General features: G+C 39.6%; 1 pseudogene; it reads left to right on the forward strand.

Annotated features, from left to right (window-relative positions):
* Nucleotides 1–2,863: 2,863 nt before the first annotated feature.
* Nucleotides 2,864–22,038, forward strand: part of LOC150068196 (olfactory receptor 7E178-like) — a 51,974-nt pseudogene continuing 32,799 nt past the window's right edge.

Raw genomic sequence — 22,038 nt, forward strand, 5'->3', positions numbered from 1 at the left:
CTTGGGTGCTGTCCCTGATCTTTTCACATCAAGGCCACTGCCCACCATTGACCAAAGCCCCTCTTGCCATTTTCTAGAGGTAAATTGGAAATGAGATTCTCAATTCCTTTTGTGCCCAGAATGAGTTTGGACCTTGATCCACAGGTCTCAGTCCCTTCAGAAGCTAGGATTACTGGCTTGAGCCACAGCACCGGCTAGGATCTAGTGCTCGTTAAAGACCAGGTGTGGCCAGATGCCCAGATCTCAGGGGTGAGCCTCTAGTTACTGACTAATAAAAGTAAGGTGGGTGCTTTTTGTGGTTTGTTTGATTGTTTGAACCAGTGCTTGTTCATGAACTCAAGTTCTGGTCACTGTCCCTGAGCTTTTTTTGCTCAGGGATATTTTTCTACTCTGTGAGCCATAGCTGCACTTCTGCCTGTGTGTGTGTGTGTGCTTGTGTGTGTGTGTGTGTGTGTGTGTGTGTGTGTGTGTGTGTGTGTGTGTGTCAAATTGGAGATACAATTCTGATCGACTTTCTGACCTAGGTGGCTTTGAAACTAAAATTCTTAGGTCTCTGCCTCCTGAGTTTCTTGGATTCTGTGTGTGAACCACAGGCACACAGCTAAATTATTTTTCATGAGGAAAACCAATAAATGAACATTATTTTTGAATGGGTAGAAAAATGAATACTTCAGCTATCTTATGTTCCAGAAGGTTTATTGATTTAGAGAACATGATTGAGACAAATCAAATGATGTAAGATAAATAATGTAAAATGTGTGGCTCATCATGTATTATTTTTAATTATGGGGAGATGTTTATGTGTTGATGTTACTTGTGTACTTCGCTCTCCCTATGTATTGAACTGGAACAGTTTTTACAAGTTTTCATTTCACAGACGTTACTGATGATAGTTAAAAAGTATATCATTTAATGATTTGACTAAGCTACTTTCTCTCTTTAACACTTTTTACCTTAACTTCCTTGTAGAAACACATTTCAGATTAACATGTCCACTCACTTGTACAAAGTATCTTCATCACGTTAATTTCTTTCAGCATTCTCCTCTTCCACCTACCATTTCACCAATATGCACATTGTGATCCAAATTTCATTTTTACACACATGACCATTGATTATTATGACTGCATTATCCTGTGGCTCCTTGTTTCCATTCATTTTGGTACCTCCTAATGGAACCCCACTCAAAAAACACTGATATTCAGAATATTTCTGCTGTTAATTTGTTTTGGGGACTACTCAAATGGCTTACAATTTGGAATTGCACTCCTCTGTATGCTATAATCAGCCATATTTTCTTGCCAATCCTTGGGCTTAAACACAGGGTCATGACACTGTCCCTGGGCTTCCTCAAGGCTAGAGATCAAGGTCACTTGAGCCACAACACCACTTCCAGCTTTTTTCTGTGCATATCACACAGTATGTGCATGCTAGGCAAACACTCTCCACCTAGGCCATACTCCTGGACCCAATTCGCCATATATATATATATACATAGATATATATATACACACACATATATGTGCATATATATGTATATATACACATATATATGTATATATACATATATATATATAAATATTGCCATTCCTGGGCTTGAGCTCAGGGCCTGAGCACTATGCTTGGACTTTCTCGCGGCTAGAGCTCTACCACTTGAGCCTTAGCACCACTTACTGTTTTTTCTATTTATGTGACACTGAGGAATAGAACCTGGGTCTTTGTCGACACTAGGCAAGCACTCTACCACTAGCCCGAACTCTCAGCCCCCCAGTTCACCATATTTTTGATACTGTCATCTGTCATAGAACTTGGAAGCTTTGTTTAGCAGATAACAAGGCTAAAAACTACTGTATTGGATATTCTCCCCGCCCCTCACTTTATCCATGTTAGTGAGTTGATTGAGATTCGTAAGCTTTGGGTTAATTTTTCTAATTGAGAGTTCTGCAAATCAGGGTCCATGATGGTAGGAGAGCCCGTCAGCAGCCTGTCCTCTGGCATCTCATCAAAATCTACAACATCAGATGACACTGCAGCTGGAAATCTTCCAGTTCCACCCATACAGAATCCATTCTTTGAGATTCTTTTCCTTATTTTTCCATTCCTCTGTCTTGAAATTGTAGAATAATGCAAATATTATAAATGTTACTCTATAGATGTACATACTAGATAAGGCTTTGGTAAAGCATATATTAATGCTAATGAAAATGAAAACAAAATGTTTCTGCCCTTCATCAAATAAGTATAAATGACCAAAGTTCAAATCTATAAATTCTCATTGTATGCTTTTATTTCAATATCCTGGAGGTCTTTTCAATTAGCTTCATACTATATGGCCTTATGTATCAAGGTTTTGCTCTATTGCAGATCTCTGCTAGTAGAGCCCAAGGTTTCTACTGATTATGACAAATGAGGGGAAACATTGAGCCTAATTTCCTTTGAGTCTGGCTTATCATGTAACCCTTTTATTAATTACAATAAAAAAGAAAAAAATCTATAAATTTTCTTCCTAGACAAAACAGTCTACATACTGTCATGGATTTTTGTTTATGATTATGCCAGCCCTGTGCTGGAAATGTCCAGAGACTTGGCCTGTTAATACACACAGGTTGGTTAATGGTGACCTGTGGGTATTAATCCTCCAAGGCCACATAGAAGTCAAGGATGAGCCTTCCCTCCCCTGTCTCCAGGACACTGGTGCTATATCTTTCTCCTCATCACCACCAGCTCTGCTCCTTCTGTGTCTTCATCTCTTTTCTGAGGACTGAACTGCACTTGTGCTGGGCACCAGATCTGGGGTCCTCAAATCTGTCTACCTGGGCCATAGCTGAGGAGAGAAGTAGCTTAAGCAATTGAGTGGGGTGGGATGGGTGGTGAAGGTCTTTCAGAAATGTCTTATTTGCAGCATGAGGACAGGTAGGATGGTTTGGGTATCACAGGGGGTGAGGATGCCCTTGTAAACCCTTGCACACAAGGAGACTGGAAAGTATATGTCCTCAGTGAATTTACAGGTAGGGTTTGAAGGTTAGGGGTACCAATATATGATATGGAGAATTCTTTACCTACTGTGCTTTTCATTCTCATTTGTAACTCACCAAAAGTAGCAGCATATAAATGGTTAAACCAGGTTCCTAAGATTTCCTGAAAGAGGAGGAGGAGGAGGAGGATGAAGATGAGGAGAAGGAGGAGGAAGAGGAGTAGGAGGAAGAGGAGGAGGAGGAGGAGAGGAAGAGGAAGAGGAAGGATAATGATGAAAATGACAAGAGGACATTACATCAATGAAACTATTGACAGATATGCCCAGTGTCCTCATAGCTCTTGTTCTTACACTATTCTTTCTCATTTCATATGTTTCACCTTATGTGGTGTGTACATGTGTGTGTGCACACAGGTTCTGCACGTAGGTTCTGGGGCTGGAACTCAGGGCCTAAGTGTTGTCCTTGGGATTTTTGCTGAATGCTACAGCTCCACTTTCTGCTTTTGACTAGTTAATTGAGGAGAACTATTTCTCAGACATCCCTGCTCCATCAGGCTTTCACCTGTGGTTCTCAGACCTTATTCTCTAGAATAATGAGCCACCTGCCCCTGGAAAATTGTATATTTTCAAAGAGCAGGTTTTTTACATTCCTCTTATTCATTTGGTTAAACAACGGATGAGTTGATGAATGGAGTTATTCCATAGGAATCCTTTCCTACTACACTTTACTCAATTGGTTTGTGCATTGATACACATGACCCTATATGTATTCATACATCTTGATAATGGAGATCTAATTTCCATGTTTTAGAGAAGGATAACTGTCCTTTGTTTCTCTGAGCCTGACTTATTTCACTCAATACCACATTTCCATGCCTACTCATTTCCGGACAACTGTCATAATACCAGAAGGGGCAAGTGAAGAAGAACCAGAAGTATATTTGTGCCTGCCTGCAGTCATAGTAGAGATGAATAAGAATGAATAGGATTGGGTTTCCTTTCCAGTAGATTAAACAGTATTCATTGTACTAATGGATGGAAATCTACTGTGGTCTCCTAACTTAATATTACTCTAGTGGCTTGGCCTACTGCTGGCCCTTCCCTCACGGGATCATCCACAAATCCTCCAGCCCTGTCTACAACACAGAATCTCAATCTCTATATGAAATCCCACTCTCCCACCCTGTCAGGGAGGGATTTCAATGCCTAGGGCAGGGGACTGGCTCCAAAAATAGGCTCCTAGATAGAGACCTGCATCATAAATGTATAAAACTCTTGCATACCCCCTGCTGCCCTGGAACTTGCTCCCCCACACTACACAAGGGTGTGTTGTACTGTCAGGGATCTTGCTCTACCAGCCCAGTTGTTCTTGGCTTTCCAATACAGCTGTGTGTCCCTGAGCACACATGTAGACCAAAGCTTGAGGACCAAGTTATCTCAGAGTGAGAAAATTCTAGAAGTAAGGTGTTGCCACAATTCACAAACACTCATGAGTATATTGGACTGCATAGGTGGTGCAAAAATTAAACTTGTGTATACTTGAGTTTCAAATATTTAGAGCTGACAATTTCTGGATATGTGTTTCATTTTACTAACAAGATGCTTTTGTTTTTGAGCAGTTGCAGAGGTGATATAGAAGCACTAAATCTAACCCAGGTTACAGATTTCCTTCTCCTGAGAATCTCAGAGGATCCAAAATTACAACCCATCCTCTTTGGACTGTTCCTGTCCATGTACCTGATCACTGTGCTGGGAAATCTGCTCATCATCCTGGCCATCACCAATGACCCCCACCTCCACACCACCATGTACTTCTTCCTCTCCATCCTCTCTTTGGATGACATCTGCTTCATCTCCACCACCATCCACAAGATGATGATGAACCTGCAGAGTCACAGCAGAGCCATCTCCTATGCAGGCTGCCTCACACAGATGTGTCTCTTCATCATTTTTTGCTGTATGGACGCTATGCTTCTTACTGTGATGGCCTATGACTGCTTTGTGGCCATCTGTCACCCCCTGAATTACCCTCTCATCATGAACCCTCATCTCTGTGTCTCCTTGGTTCTGTTGTCACTTGTCATCAGCCTCTTGGATGGACAGGTGCACGTGTGGATGGCATTACAGATAACCGGTTTCAAGGAATAGGAAATCTCAAATTTCTTCTGTGACCCTTCTCAAATCCTGGATCTTTCCTGTAAGCACTCACTCATAAATCACTTATTTAAATTTTTTGTTGGTATCATATCTGAGCTCCTGCCAATCTCAAGCATTATTTTCTCTTACTATAAAATTATTTCTTCGGTGCTGAGAATTCCAACACCAGGAGGGAAGTACAAAGCTTTCTCCACCTGTGGCCCTCACCTGTCAGTGGTGTGTTTATTCTTTGGGACAGCATTGAGTAATTATTTTGGATCAACTGTGTCACATTTCCCCAGGGGCAGCGCTGTGTCCTCAGTGCTATACACAGTGTTCACTCCTCTCCTGAACCACTTCATCTACAGCCTGAGGAACAGGGCTTGAGTGCATTGTACAAACCAGGAGTTGATCTCAGGAGGCAGGAAATCCATCTGTAGTATGGTTTTCCAGAAGGAAGAAAATTTAACACTCAGAATTTTAAGTCCTACCTCTGCAGACATAGTTTTTTTTCCTTGTTTCATTAGAATATTTCATGGCACAGGAGCACTGAAGAAAATTGCTGGCTAGGCCAAGGTGATCCATGAAGAAGGAGTTCATTATTTTCATATATGTTTATTATAATTAATAGAAGGGTTACATTATATTCACCAGATTGAAGTTGTATTACTTCACACACATTGATATCTTTTCTTATGTCTTGGTCCCCATTCACCTCCCGCCACCCTGACCCTCATCTTGTTTTCCCTTCTTCCCTTTCCTATTTCAAATAACCAAATATCATATATACAATATATAAGATAAAAAGGTAAAATAGTGTAACATTATGTGATAACCAAAGGATAGCAAAAGAGTTGAGAGATAACATAGTACATTAAGGACAACAATCACTCATTGTATGGCTTTTCTTTCTATATCCTGGTAGTTCTTTCATTTAGTGTCATCCTATATGACCTTATGTATCTAGGTTTTACTCTAATGTAAATCTCTGCTAGGAGAGCCCAAGGTTTCTACTGATTATGACAAATAAGGGAAACCATTGAGCCTATGTTCCTTTCAGTCTGGCTTACTTCACTTAATATGATTTTTTTCCTTAAAAATGGGGCAATGTCATTCTTTCTGACAGCAGCCTAGAATTCCATTGTGTATAAATACCACATCTTGTTGATCCACTCATCAACTGAAGGGCACCTGGGTTGGTTCCATATCTTTGCTATGGTACGTAGTGCTGCAGTGAACATTGTTGTGCTAGTGGATTTATTATGTCCTTTTTTTCCAGAGGATTGGGTAAATGCCAAGTAGTGGAATTGCTGGGTCATAGGGGAGCTCTATGTTTAGTCTTTTGAGGAACTGCCATACTGCTTTCCATAGTGGTTGAATGAGTTTGCACTCCCACCAGCAGTGTCGTAGTGATCCCTCCTGGCCACATCCCCTCCAGCATCTGTTGTTATTAGATTTCTTGATCATGGCCATTCTAACTGGAGTGAGGTGGAATCTTAGAGTTGTTTTGATTTGCATTTCTTTTATGACCAGAGATGTTGAGCATTTCTTCATGTGCCTATAGGCCATTCTTATTTCTTCTTATGAGAAAACTCTCTTTAAATCTCTGGCCCATCTTTTGATAGGATGGTTGTTTCTTTGGAAATTAGTTTTGGAGTGATTCAATTTTTTGAGCTGTTGCTATATTTTAGATATGAGGCCTTTGTCCATTGTATGGTTAGTGAAGATCTTCTCCCACTCTGTAGGCTTTGTAGATAATTTGCTAGCTATATCCTTTGCCATATAGAAACTCTTCAGTTTAATGCAGTTCCTGTTATCCAGACTTTCTCTGATTTGTTGTTTTTCTGTGTCCTTATTAGGAAAGTTTTGACAGGTGCCAAGGAGACCTAGTGTATCTCCTATTTCTTCTTGTAAAGTTTTCAGTGTATCTGTTTTTGCCTCGAGGTCTTTGATCCATTTGGAGTTAATCCTGGTGCAAGGTTACAAAGAAGGATCCAACTATAGTTTTCTGCAGGTGATTAACCAGTTCTGCCAGCACCATTCATTGAAGAGGCTGTCTTTCTTCCATTCTTTTTTTTTGGCTCCTTTATCAAAGGTTAGGTGGCCATAGGTCTGTGGTTTAATATCTGGGTCCTAAGTTCTATTCCATTGGCCTTCAGGCCTGTTCTTGTGCCAGTACCAAGCTTTTTTTGTCACTAAGTTCCGTAATAGTGTCTAAAGTTTTGAAATTCCTCCCGTGCTGTTGTTTCTGGTAAGAATTGTTTTTGTCACTATCACAATTCTTGACACAGCAGCATAGGAATAAGTTACTGGCCAGTTCACAGAGGAGTCATGAAGGTGGAGGAATTTTTTGTTTTGTTTTCTTTCTTTCTGTGTATTACCAATAATACATCAGGCAAATGCTTAATATCCAGTATCTACAGGGAACTCAAGAAACTAGTCCCCCGCAAAACCAAACAAACCAATCACTAAATCGGCAAGGGAACTAAAGAGAGACTTGTACAAATGTAACTATATAGACTTAAAAATTTTTAATGGGCTATAGACACTATGGACATAATATTTTACTACATATATTAATGGGTATCTATGGCATACAAAGATGCAACTTAATTTCAATCATGTTTTATGTAAATGCTAGTGATTGTATATAGAGATTTCCTTCTTGAATACATTTTGTTTAACACGACATTTGAAATATAATGTAGAAATCAATAAAATGTTTAAAAAGAAAAAAATATCACAGAATGTATTCTGTATAAGTGGACATGGAGGATTTCCAGCTGCAGTGTCATATGGTGTTGGAGATTTTGAGGACAGGCTTTCCTAACATGATGGACCCTGATTTGCAGAACTCAGAATCACAAAAATTGTTTCAAATCTTTCAATCGACTCACTAACATCTATAGAGGGGTAGAAAAATAAAAAAGGATGTCCAAAATAATAGATTTTAGCCTTGTCTTCTAGTAAACAAAGGTTCCAAATATTATGTCAAAGGACAACACTAAAATATGGCTCATTGGGGCCAGGAGTTTTGGTGGTAGAGTGTTTGCCTAGCAAGCGCAAAGACCCGGGTTTGATTCCTCAGTACAACTTGCACAGAAAAAGGTGGAAGTGGTGCTGTGCCTCAAGTGGACTTGAGCTTTAGCCTTGAGGAAGTCCAAGGACAGTGTCCAGACCCTGTATTCAAGTCCCAGGTCTGGCAAAAATATGGTTAATTATAGGATATACAGGAGTGCAATTCCAAGTTGTAAATCTCTTCAGTAGTCCCCAGGAAATTTAACAACAGAAATATCCCGACTATCAGTGTCCTGAGTGGGATTCCATTAAGAGGTACAGGAATAAATGGAAACAAACAAATGTGGGAGAATGCAGTCATAATACTCAATGTTCATGTGTGTAAAAAAGGAAATTTGAATCTTTTTTGGGGTGTGGGGGTCATGGTGCTTGAACTCTGGCCTGGGCCCTGTCCCTGAGCATTTCAGCTCAAGGTTACTGGCGTACCAAAGGACCTAGGTGCTGTCCCTGGCCTCTTCAGCTCAAGGATACTGCCATACCCTTGAGCCACAATTCTGCTTCCAGATTTCCAGGAATTAATTGTAGATAAGAATCTCTGGGCTTTGCTTTGCCTGGCTGACTTTGAACAAGATCCTCAGACCTCTGCCCTCTGAGTAGCTAAGATTACAGGTGTGAATATACATTATACAAGGGTGTGGACATATTAATTTGAAATCTCTTTCTACAAAGAATTCGAGATAAAAGTTTTGAAGAGAGAAGGTAGCTTAGTCCTATTATTAAATTATATATACTTCAAGTATCATCAGTGATTTTGGTGAAATGCAAACTTTTATAAAATTGTACCAGTTAACTCTATGGGGAGAGCCAATCACACAAGTGACATGAAAGTGACATCAGCAAACATTCATCTCCCCATAATTCATAATAATACATGATCATTGTCTAACCTGCTATCAAAGCTATCTACTTTATTTTTCATGTCCCTTGCTACTAATTGCTCATTTTTGATGCCTTGCATCTCTTCTTTTAGATCATGTATGGATTTCTTTAGGTCCTTGATTTCCATTTGAGTGGTTAGCTCAGTAGCTTTATTTTCTTTGAACAGTTGTTGGAGTTCGGTCACCTTTTTATTTGTGGATTCTATGAATTCATCCATCTTTCTTTGAACAGCCTTTATTATGGCTTCCTTTATGGCTTCTTCTTTTTCACTTATCACCTTGTTTATGGTTTCCTTTTGTTCAGCTATGGCTTCCTCCCTTATCTCTTTCTTTATATTTTCACATTTTTCATTAATGATGTTTATCAATTGCACTTGTACAGCACTTGGAAGACTCTCCTCTAGGTTTGCCAGTGACTGTTCCATTGGCTGTTTATATTGGGTGGGGGAGGTGGGAGGTGTTGTTTCTTGATTTGACATTTTTCTTGAGTTTCTTGTTCTGCCCATTTGAAAATGGGAGCAAGATTAATACTAAACACGATTATAGTTTTTCAGATATAACCAACCTAGACCTCTGTAGCTGGCAGACTCTAGATGTTCACAAGTTTTGATTGGTGTTATCACTCTTTCTTTTTGTGCAGTTACCGAGTAGTCTAATTATTCACTGATAAGCGATTTATATCCAAAACAATAAGCCTCTCAATCCAATCTCTATTGTCTTTAAGTCCCTCTGAGCCTAGAGAATAATTGAACACCTAGATATACAATGTTACTCAACATCCATCAAGTGTAGATCCATGCAGTGTAAGGGTTGAAAGAGGAGCAGAGGTCCAGAGATAGAAAAATAGAATGAGAGAGGTCAGGGGGTAAGTAGGTAGAGTATTTGAGTACAAAGTTTGGAAAGTATTAGAATAAAACTCATGTGTTGCTGCGTGAGTAGCTCTTAGCCCAACCACTGGCTTTACAGTGGACCATGGGATGGATCTGCGAGCTTCCGTCTGAGCGCGGTTAGCGGACATTTTCCTGTGCTGCTTCCAGGGGCGGCCCCAAGCCAAGGGTCTGGGGAGTGAGAGTTTCAGGAGCTCTCAGCAGGACCAGAAGGGGGCCCCTCGGTTCCCAGGGGCAGGGCCCAGCTGGGGACGTGGGCTCCAAGGGCGGAGCCGTGCCTTTTTGCTTCTCAGAAGGGGAGCTTGGCTGCTGGTCGGCCCTTCAGATCCCTGCTGTGTTTCCACTGCTTTGTCAGAGTCTGTGACTGTGGGGAAGGCCCTCGGTGGTGTCTTGCTCAGGATTCCCAGCTGGAGGATGCCCCGCTTGAGAATTGAGGAGGGGCAGATGCTGGCTCCTATTTACCTATACCCCCTATCCACTGTTGTAAGGCAGGGACCCAAAGCCCTCCACTCTACAGATCCAGTGGCCTGGGAGAGGAGCCTGGTGGGCCGGTGGGAGGTGGGACAGCTCCGCCTCCCCTGGTGGGGTGCTGAGTCTTAGGGTCCGCCCGCTTGTCAGTTTCCAGTCAGAGGGATGGGGGTTGAGCACCTTGGGCGGGTGGGAGTTGGGACAGCCCCGCCTCCCTTGGTGGGGTGCTGGGTCTTATGGGTAGCCCGCCTGTCAATCTCCAGTCAATGGCCTGAGGGAGGGGGCTGTTGAGGGGAGGGACTTAACTCCAATTAAATGGCATAGGCTGTCTAGTTGGATCAAAAAGCAGAGCCATCATTCTGCTGTCTTCAAGAGACACATCTTACGCAAAAAAACAAGCATCTTTTGAAAGTGAGAGGTTGGAATAAACTCTATCAAGCTAACGGCCCCCATAAACAGGCTGGAGTTGCCATCCTCATATCAGATAAAATAGACTTCAAACCAAAATTAGTAAGAAAAGACAAAGAAGGTTACTACATACTACTAAAGGGATCTTTCCTCCAGGAAGACATAACGAACCTAAATATTTACACACCCAATCCCGGAGCTCCAAACTTCATCAAGCAAACTTTACTTACACTGAAACCATACATAGATCGAAATACAGTGATTGTCGGTGACTTTAACACACCACTTTCACCTATGGACAGATCAACAAGGCAAAAACTCAACAGAGAAACCTTACAACTGAACAACTATATAGACCAACTAGATCTAACATACATCTGCAGAATATTCCACCCAGCAACAACACAATATACGTTTTTCTCAGCAGCACATGGAACATTTTCCAAAATAGATCACATGTTAGGCCATAAAACAAACCTGGACAGATTCAGAAACACAGAAATTATTCCATGCACACTCTCAGACCACAAAGGCATCAAAATGGAACTGAACACACATCTCCACCAACGAAAACCCTGTAACTCATGGAGACTGAACAACACATTGTTGAATCACCAATGGGTCATCGAAGAGATCAGAACAGAAATCCAACAGTTTATGAAATTTAACAATAAGGAGTACACAAAATACCAACTCCTTTGCGACACAGCAAAGGCAGTACTCAGAGGAAAATTTATAGCGCTGAGTGCCTACAACAACAAGTTGGAAAAATTGCAAACCAACAAGTTAATGTCCCACCTTAAGCTCCTGGAAAAAGAGCAACAAACCAACCCTAATCCCAGTAGAAGAAAGCAAATTATTAAAATCAAAGCAGAATTAAATGATTTGGAATCTCCAGTATATCCTTAGTTGATAGATTTACTGTTGTTGACAGAAAGCATCTTTCTATTCCCTATGTTCATGACAAAATAGTTATTTCACTCCAACAATGTATATTTCACCTTCATAGAAAAACTATTAAAAATTTATAATAGTGGCTTTTTTCTTCCAGTAAATTATAGCCTTAGACTGAGGGTATAACATCAGTCTAGTATTTCATTGGCATTTAGGTCAGTTTTATATTGCAGACTAACCAAAAAAACATACATTGAGTGTTGGGTCTTCAGTACCAACGAACTGAGTAACAAAATCTTTACATTAGAAAATTAGTTGTTGAGGTTTCCTTGCTTAAGGATGGTGCTTTACTACTGAGTCAAAACTCTCATTTCCTCATTTTTGAAGGGGGTATTCATTTTGAGGCGCTTACTTCATTATGGAAAACAGGTCCCTGCAATTCTCCAGCAGCCGTGTTGGAACCATGAACTTCAGATTGCCATTTCCAGAGGAGTTAGGATTGCTAACTTGAGCCAAAGGTCACAAAATACCAACTCCTTTGGGACACAGCAAAGGCAGTACTCAGAGGAAAATTTACAGCGCTGAGTGCCTGCAGCAACAAGTTGGAAAATTGCAAACCAACAAGTTAATGTCTCATCTTAAGCTCCTGGAAAAAGAGCAACAAACCAACCCTAATCCCAGTAGAAGAAAGCAAATAATTAAAATCAAAGCAGAATTAAATGGTCTGGAATCCAAAAAAACTATAGAAAGAATCAACAAAACAAGGAGTTGGTTCTTTGAAAGAATTAACAAAATTGACAAGCCCTTAGCAAATCTTACCAAAAAAAGAAGAGAGCATATCGAAATAAACAAATCACAGACGAAAATGGTAATATCACGACAGAAATTATCAAGATCCGGAATATCATAAGGGAATACTTCGCAAACCTTTATGCCAACAAATTTGAGAATCTAGATGAAATGGATGAATTCCTAGCCAATATTAACATAGCCACACTGAACCAAGAAGAACTAAGCCAACTCAACAGGCCTATTTCAAGCTCTGAAATAGAAATGACAATTAGAGAACTTCCACCTAAGAAAAGCCCAGGGCCAGATGGATGCACAGCTGAATTCTATAAGGTCTTCAAAGCAGAGCTCACACCAATACTCCTCAAGCTCTTCAACGAAATTGAAAATGAAGGTTCCTTACCAAACTCATTCTATGAAGCCAGTATAACCCTCATCCCCAAACCGGACAGAGATTGATCAAAGAAAGAGGACTATAGACCTATATCTTTGATGAACATCGATGCAAAACTTCTGTACAAAATACTGGCCAACCGTCTATAACAACTCATCAAAAAAATTATACACTATGATCAAACTGGATTCATCACAGGGAGGCAAAGCTGGTTCAACATACGCAAATCAATTAATATAATTCAACACATCAGCAGGAGCAAGGACAAAAATCACATGATTGTCTCAATAGACGCGGAAAAGGCATTTGACAAGATCCAACACCCCTTTATGTTAAAAGCTCTGGAGAAACTAGGAATCCATGGAACATTCCTCAATGTAATAAAGGCTGTGTATAAGAAACCTACTGCTAGTATTACACTTAATGGTGAAAATCTAAAGCCATTCCCTCTCAAATGAGGAACGAGACAAGGATGCCCACTCTCTCCCCTACTCTTTAACATAGAACTAGAATTCCTAGCCAGTGCAATAAGGCAAGAAGCAAGCATAAAGGGGATCCAAGTAGGGAAAGAGGAAATAAAACTATCCCTCTTTGCAGATGACATGATTCTGTATTTAAAGAATCCTATAGACTCTACTCCCAAGATCCTTGAGCTGATTCAAAACTTTGGAAGAGTAGCAGGCTATAAAATCAACCCTCAAAAATCAACTGACTTCCTTTATGCCAACAGTGAGAGGAACGAGGCAATAATCAGGAAAGCAATTCATTTCACAATAGCCTCAAAGAAATAAAGTACCTAGGAATTAGCTTAACTAAGAATGTAAAGGACCTTTTTGAAGAAAACTTTAACACCCTAAAAAAGGAAATTAAGGCAGAACTAAGGAAATGGAAAAAGCTTCCATGCTCCTGGATTGGAAGAATCAACATTGTGAAAATGACAATCTTGCCAAGAGCTATCTACAAATTCAGTGCAATACCCGTCAACATCCCAATGTCATTCTTTAAAGAAATAGAAGAGGCAATCCAAAATTTCATATGGAATAATAAAAGACCCCATATAGCAAAAACACTTCTTAGCAGAAAGAACAGCGCTGGAGGAATTTCAATTCCAAACTTTAGACTCTATTACAGAGCTATAATTCTCAAAACAGCTTGGTACTGGCACAGGAACAGGCTTGAAGACCAATGGAATAGAACTGAGGACCCAGATACTAAACCACAGACCTATGGCCACCTAATCTTTGACAAGGGACCCAAAAAAATAGAATGGAAGAAAGACAGCCTCTTCAACAAGTTGTGCTGGCAGAACTGGATAAGCACCTGCAAAAAATTGAGCTGGATCCTTCATTGTCACTTTGCACTAGAATTAACTCCAAATGAATCAAAGACTTGGAGATAAAAGCTGACACAGTAAAACTCTACAGGAAGGAATAGGAGATACATTAGGCCTCCTTGGCACAGGTCGAAACTTTCTTAATAAGGACCAAGAATCACAACAAATCAGAGAAGGGCTGGATAAGTGGGACTGTATTAAACTGCAGAGCTTTTGTATGGCAAAGGACATGGCTAGTAAACTAATCAGGAAGCCTACAGAGTGGGAGAAGATCTTCACCAACCAAACAATGGACAAAGGCCTCATATCTAAAATATATCAACAACTCAAAAAATTGAATCACTCCAAAACTAACCTCCAAAGTAACAACCATCCCATTAAAAAATGGGCCAAACACTTATAGACAGTCTTCTCTGAAGAAGAAACAAAAATGGCCTATAGACACATGAAGAAATGCTCAACATCTCTGGTCATAAAAGAAATGCAAATCAAATCATCTCTAAGATTCCACCTCACTCCAGTTAGAATGGCCAGGATCAGGAAAAGGAATAATAACAGATGCTGGAGGGGATTTGGCCAAGAGGGATCACTACTACACTGTTGGTGGGAGTGCAAACTCGTTCAACCACTCTGGAAAGCAGTGTGGCAGTGCCTCAAAAGGCTAAACATAGAAATCCCCTATGACCCAGCAATTCCACTACTTGGCATTTACCCAACCATCCAGAAACAAGGACATACTAAATCCACCAGCACAACAATGTTCATTGCAGCATTATTCACCATAGCAAAGATATGGTACCAACCTAGATGTCTCTCAGTTGATGAATGGATCAACAAGTTGTTGCATTTGCACACAATGGAATTCTATGCTGCTGTCAGAAAGAATGACATCGCCCCATTTGTTAGGAAATGGAAAGACTTAGAAAAAATCATATTAAGTGAAGTAAGCCAGACTCAAAAGAACTTAGGCTCAATGGTTTCCCTCATTCGTCATAATCAGTAGAAACCTTGGGCTCTACTAGTAGAGATTTGCAATTGAGCAAAATCTTGGTACATAAGGACATATAAAGTGAAGCTAATTGAAAGGACCTCCAGGATAGTGAAACAAAAGCCATATAATGAATGATTGTTGTCCTTAATGTACTATGTTGTCTCTCATCTCCTTTGCTGTCCCTTGGTTATCTCATATTGGTATAGTATCTCACTTTGTTATCTGATATATTGAATTTATTTGTATTTGGATATTTGAAATTTGATAGGGAAGGGGGGAAAACCAAGACAGGAGGGGGATGTGGGGGGGAGGGAAACGGGTACCAAGACATGTGAAAGGGTATCAATGTATGTGAATTAATGCACCTTCTATCTGGCAAATATCATGTAACCCTTTTTCTAATTACAATAAAAAAACAAATTAAAAATATAATACATGATCAGCCACACCCTGATATTATATATTGTCATTTGGTATGCCTCAAACACGTTCTGTAAATCAGTGAACCTTCTGCAATGTAAGATAGCTTATGTATTCATTTTACAACCAAGTCAAAAATAATGTTTGTATATTGTTTCCCTGATGTAAAACACCTTTAGCTGTGTGCCTGTGCTTCACACCAAGAATCCTAGCTTCTCAGGAGGGAGAGACCTGAGAATTTCTGTTTCAAAGCCATCCAGGGCTGGGAAGTACATCAAAATTTTATGTCCAATTAAGCACATACACACAACCCCCCCACACACACAGTAAGAAGTCAAGCTATGGCTCAAGAAGTGGAATAGCCCTGAGCAAAAAAGCTCAGGGAAAGTGTCCAGATCCTAAGTTCAAACTCCAGGACTGGTACAAACAAAGAAGCAAAGAGGCAAGCAAACAACAACAAAAATCATCCACCTTGCTTTTATGAGCTAGCAGTTAGAGGCTCACCTCTGAGATATAAGCATCCAGCCAGACCTGTGCATTAAAAAGTACTAGATCCGGTCTATAAATTACTAAAAACAAAATAGGAGGTTGTACATAATTTGCCAAGAAATCACAAAGCTCTGAGTTCAAACACCAGTGCTACCAAAACCAAAATGACCTGTTTCTGTCCACTTTTTAAAATTTTTATATTTTTGTTTTTATAATAATATATAGTATGACTACAAGTATATTTGACACATAGTTGGGGTTTTCATTATTTATTAAGATTGAAATAAATAAAATAAAATGTACTCAGAATGGTTAAAAATCAGGAAACACTAAAGGGAAATAAAGCTGTGTGATGCTGGCTTATGCCTGTCATCCTAGCTACTCAGGAGGCTGAGATCTGAGGGTCATGGTTCAAAACCAGCTCATCAGGAAGGACCAAGAGACTCTTGTTTTCAGTGAGCCCCCAGAAAACCCGAGGATGCCTCCTGTCTCAAAGTGGTAGATATTTAGTCTTGAGCAATAAAGATCAGGGACAGCATTCAAAAGAATATCATGACTGCATTTGGTCATGTACATACGGGGAAAGGGATCCAGACAAAGTGAGGGGATGGGTAGGGCATGAGAGAGTCTAGAAGAACTGTGGAATGAATGACTTTGATCACAGAGCCCATAAATAAACATGACAAGTTGAATCCTCTGGTACAACTATTTAACCATAATAATATTTTGAGAAACGGAAAAGAAAGAAGTCACTGAGATTGACAGATCTCAAGTGGTAAGATTTCAAAACTAAAGCTGTTTCTGGGTCGTGAACTCTGGACCTTACCCTGTTCCTGATTTTTTTTCTTTTTGTCAAGGCTGGCACTGCTTTCATTGAGACATAAATCCTTTCAGCCTTTTTGGTGTTTAATTGACAGTCAGAGTCTTGTTGTCTTTCTCCAACACATAAGGATGTCCATTTCGAGAGCCCTATGTAGATTTGTTGTGTATTGGAAAACAAGTTCTTTCTTTCCTCATGTGAGAAGCATAAAGCTTTAGCCTCTACCTCATTTCCCTGCCATCTGCTTAGGAACTGCCACAACATCTCTTATATCCGATGGAATTCCTGCACTAGTCACCACAGCAGAGGTATGGTAACGGTGAAGATGCTATTCAATGGTCAAATGTTAATCTGATATTAGAGTGCTTAGGTAGCATGCATAGAGTCCTGGGTTCAAGTGCTCAGTGCCACATGCACAGAAAAAGTAGGAAGTGGGGCTGGGAGCATAGCCTATTTGTAGAATGCTCACCTCCCATGCACAAAGCCCCTGGATTCAAGTCCTTGGTACCACATCCATAGAAAAAGCTGGAAGTGGCAGTGTGGCTCAAATGGCAAAGTACTAACCTTGAGTAAAAAGTGTCTAAGGACAGTGCCCAGGCCACGAGTTCAAGAACCAGGACTGAGAAAAAATGCAAATAAAAAAACTTGATATTTGTTGTGATTTTTGGTCCTTATTAAGAAAGATTCGACCTGTGCCAAGGAGGCTTAGTGTATCTCCTATTCCTTCCTGTAAAGTTCTCACTGTGTCAGCTTTTATCTCCAAGTCTTTGATCCATTTGGAATTAATTCTAGTGCAAGGTGACAACGAAGGATCCAACTTTAGCTTTCTGCAGGTGCAGAAACCACTTCTGCCAGCACAACTTGTTGAAGAGGCTCTTGTTGAAGAGAGTCTTCTCTGACCAAGAAAAAAAATGGCCTATAGACACATGAAGAAATGCTCAACATCTCTGGTCATAAAAGAAATGCAAATTAAAACAACTCTAAGATTCCACCTCACTCTGGTTAGAATGACCAGGATCAGGAAAACTTATAATAACAGATTTTAGAGGAGATGTGGCCAGGAGGGATCACTAGTACACTGTTGGTGGGAGTGCAAACTCATTCAACCACTATGGAAAGCAGTATGGCAGTGCCTCAGAAGGCTAAACATAGAATTCCCCTATGACCCAGCAATTCCACTACTTGGCATTTACCCAACCATCCAGAATCTAGGCCATACTAAATCCGCTAGCACAACAATGTTCATTGCAGCATTATTCACCATAGGAAAGATATGGAACCAACAGAGATGTCCCTCAGTTGATGAGTGGATCAGAAGTTGTGGTATTTGTACACAATGGAATTCTATGCTGCTGTCAGAAAAAAACGACATCGACCCATTTGTTAGGCTTAGCAAGATTAATCAAAAAAAGGAAAGGAGAGACTCAAATAAACAAGATTAGAGACCCCATGGGAACAGTCACAACTGATTACCAACAAATCCAGTCCATAATGAATAGGTATTACTATGGCCTATATTCAAAGAAACAAGAAAATCTAGTAGAGATGGATGATTTCTTAAATAAATATAGGCTACTCACACTGAACAACAATGAGGTAAACAAATGGAACAGGCCAATTTCTTACAATGAAATTGTGGAAGCCATCAGGGAAATGCCAACCAAAAAAAGCCCAGGTCCAGATGGATTCACTGCAGAATTCTACAAGACGTTTAAAGATGAAATAACACCTATACTCTTGAAACTCTTCTGAGAAACAGAAACAGAAGGAGAAATACCAAACTCATTTTATGAAGCTAAAATTACTCTCATCCCCAAACCAGGGAAAGACCAAACAAAAAAAGAAAACTACAGACCTATATTCTCTTATGAACACAGATGCAAAACTCCTCAATAAAATATTACCCAACAGAATCCAGAAACAAATTAAAAAAATCATACACTATGATCAAGTGGGCTTCATCCCACAAATGCAAGGCTGGTTTAACATTCACAAATCAATCAATGTAATACATCATATCAATAGAGTTAAGGATAAGAATCATATGATAATTTCTCTGGACGCAGAGAAGGCATTTGACAAAATATAACATCCATTCATGTTGAAAGCACTGGAAAAAATAGGAATAAGAGGTACATTCCTCAAAATAGTGACAGCCATATATGAAAAACCTACAGCCAATATTATATGAAATGGTGAAAGACTGGAACCATTCACCTTAAAATCAGGAACTAGACAGGGATGCCCACTCTCTCCACTTCTCTTCAATATAGTGCTGGAACCCTTAGCCAGAGCAATAAGACAAGAGAAGGACATCAAAGGGATCCACATAGGGAAAGAAGAAATTAAACTATCCTTATTTGCAGTGACTTGAGTGACTCAACAAACTCCACTCCCAAACTTCTAGAATTAATAAACCACTTTAGCAAAGTGGCAGGATACAAAATCAATCTTCAGAAGTCAGTATCCTTCTTGTACACCAACAATACACAAACAGAAGGCCAAATCAAGAAAATGATCCCATTCGCAATAGCCCCCAAAAGAATAAAATACTTAGGAATATACTTACCCAAAGATGTAAAGGAATTATTCAATGAAAAATATAAAAGCCTAATGAAAGAAATTAAAGAGAACACTAGGAAATGGAAAGACATCCCATGCACATGGCTAGGGAGAATCAACACAGTGAAAATGGCTATACTGCCAAAATTTATATACAAATTTAATGCAAACCCCATCAAAATCCCAAAGACATTGTTTACAGAAATTGAAGATATAATCCAAGGATTCATATGGAATAAGAAAAGACCTGGAATAGCCAAAACATTTCTAGGCATAAAGAGTAATGCTGGTGGTATTACAATACCAAACTTCAAAATCTACTATAGAGCCATAATAACAAAAACTGCTTGCTATTGGCACAAAATCAGACCAGAAGATCAGGGAACAGAATAGAAGACCCAGAAATAGAACCACATACCTATAGGCAACTTGTATTTGACAAAGGAGCCAAAGATATATACAATGGAACAAACACAGTCTATTCAATTATTGGTGCTGGCAAAACTGGGCAGCCACATGCCGAAAACTAAAAATTGACCCTAGCCTTTAGCCATGCACAAGCATTAACTCAAAGTGGATCAAAGACCTCAATGTCAGACCAGAAACCGTGAAACTGCTACATGATAAAGTAGGAGAGAAACCGGAACTCATAGGCACAGACAAAAGATTCCTGAACAGAATCCCAGGGTCACAACAGATTGGAGAGAGACTCGATAAATGGGACTACCTAAAAATAAAAAGTTTCTGTACAGATAAAAACATAGTTGCAAAAGTAGAGAGACAGCCAACCAACTGGGAAAAGATATTCACCAATAATATATCTGACAAATGCTTAACATCCAATATCTACAGGGAACTTATTAAGTAATCCCCCGAAAACCCAATAAACCATTCACCAAATGGGCGAGGGAACTACAGAGAGACCTATCAGAAAAAGAAATTAAAATGGCAGAAAAACATATGAGAAAATGTTCATCATCTATGGTCATAGAGGAAATGCAAATAAAAACAACCCTAAGATACCACCTTACCCCAACAAGAATGGCCAAGATTTCGAACTCAGACAATGATAGTTGCTGGCGGGGTTGTGGAGAAAAAGGAACCCTATTGCACTGCTGGTGGGATTGTAAACTAGTTCAGCCACTCTGGAAAGCAGTGTGGATGTTTCTTAAAGAACTGAAAATAGGCCTTCCCTATGATCCCACCATACCACTTTTGGGCATCTATCCTGAGCAGCATGACCCAGGATATTATAAAGACACCTGCTCAGCTATGTTAATCTCTGCACTATTCACAATAGCCAGGCAATGGAAACAATCCAGACGTCCTACTGCATATGAATGGATACAGAAAATGTGGTATATATACACAATGGAATTCTACATAGCCAACAGACAAGATAAAATAATGGCATTAACAGGGAAGTGGATGAATCTAGAGCGAATCATGTTGAGTGAGACAAGTCAAGGCCTAAGGAACAAAAGGCACATGGTATCCTTAATATGGGGTTTTCAAATCCAAAGAGTACAAGAGCGAGGACTCAGTAACTGCATACCCAAAGCTATGGACATGTTAATGGAAATACAAACATAACTATATAGACATAAATTCTTCCACTGGGCTTTTCAAACCATCGTGTGTCTGGTTTTATTTTTCAACGTTTTTGATCCAATAAAATGGAGTCTGAATTTTTGTATTGAACATCCTCCTGCATTGTTCTATGTGCAAAGTATTGTTCTGTCTAAAAAGAGTCTTTTATTCATCCATATGCAACTTCAAGTATCTGATTTTATTTCGTTGCAGTCTTTGATCCACTATAGTGGAGACTGAATTTTTGCATTGAACTTCCTTCTGCTTTGATGACCTGCTAAGAATTGTTCTGACTGAACTGCATATGTTATTCTTCCCTATACAACTTCAGTGCATCTGCTTTCTCTTATTCAAAGTCTTTGATCCACTACAATGGAGACTGGATATTTGCGTTGAATTTGGTCCGAATGGATCTATCTGCTAAGAATTTTTCGGTCTAAACATTGTCTTTTATTCTTGCATATACCACTTCGGTGAATCTGGTTTTATTACGAGTTCTTTGATCCAGTGTAGTGGAGATGTGATTTTTCAGTTGAGCTTGGTGCTGTAGGGTTCTATATCTTAAGAATTATTCTGTCTAAATGGAGTTTTTTATTCTTCCATATGCAACTTGAGTGTATCTCATCTTATTTCTTCATGGTCTTTGATCCAGTAAAATGGACATGGGATTTTCAGTTGCACTTCATTCTGCATTTTTCTGTCTACTAAGAATTCTGTCTAAACGGGGTCTTTAGTTTTCCAAATTCAACTTTAGTGTATCTGCTTTTACCTCTTCGAGGTATTTGATCCAGTATAATTTAGACTGGATTATTGCCTTGAACTTTCACATGAATTGTCCTATCTGCTAAATATTGTTCATTCTAAACCTGGTCTTTTATTCCCCCATATGCAACTTCAGTGTGTCTGGTTTTACTTTTTCGAGGTCTT

Source organism: Megascapheus bottae, chromosome 1 (assembly GCF_031878675.1).
Source record: "Megascapheus bottae isolate mThoBot1 chromosome 1, mThoBot2.hap1, whole genome shotgun sequence".
Taxonomy (NCBI): domain Eukaryota; kingdom Metazoa; phylum Chordata; class Mammalia; order Rodentia; family Geomyidae; genus Megascapheus; species Megascapheus bottae.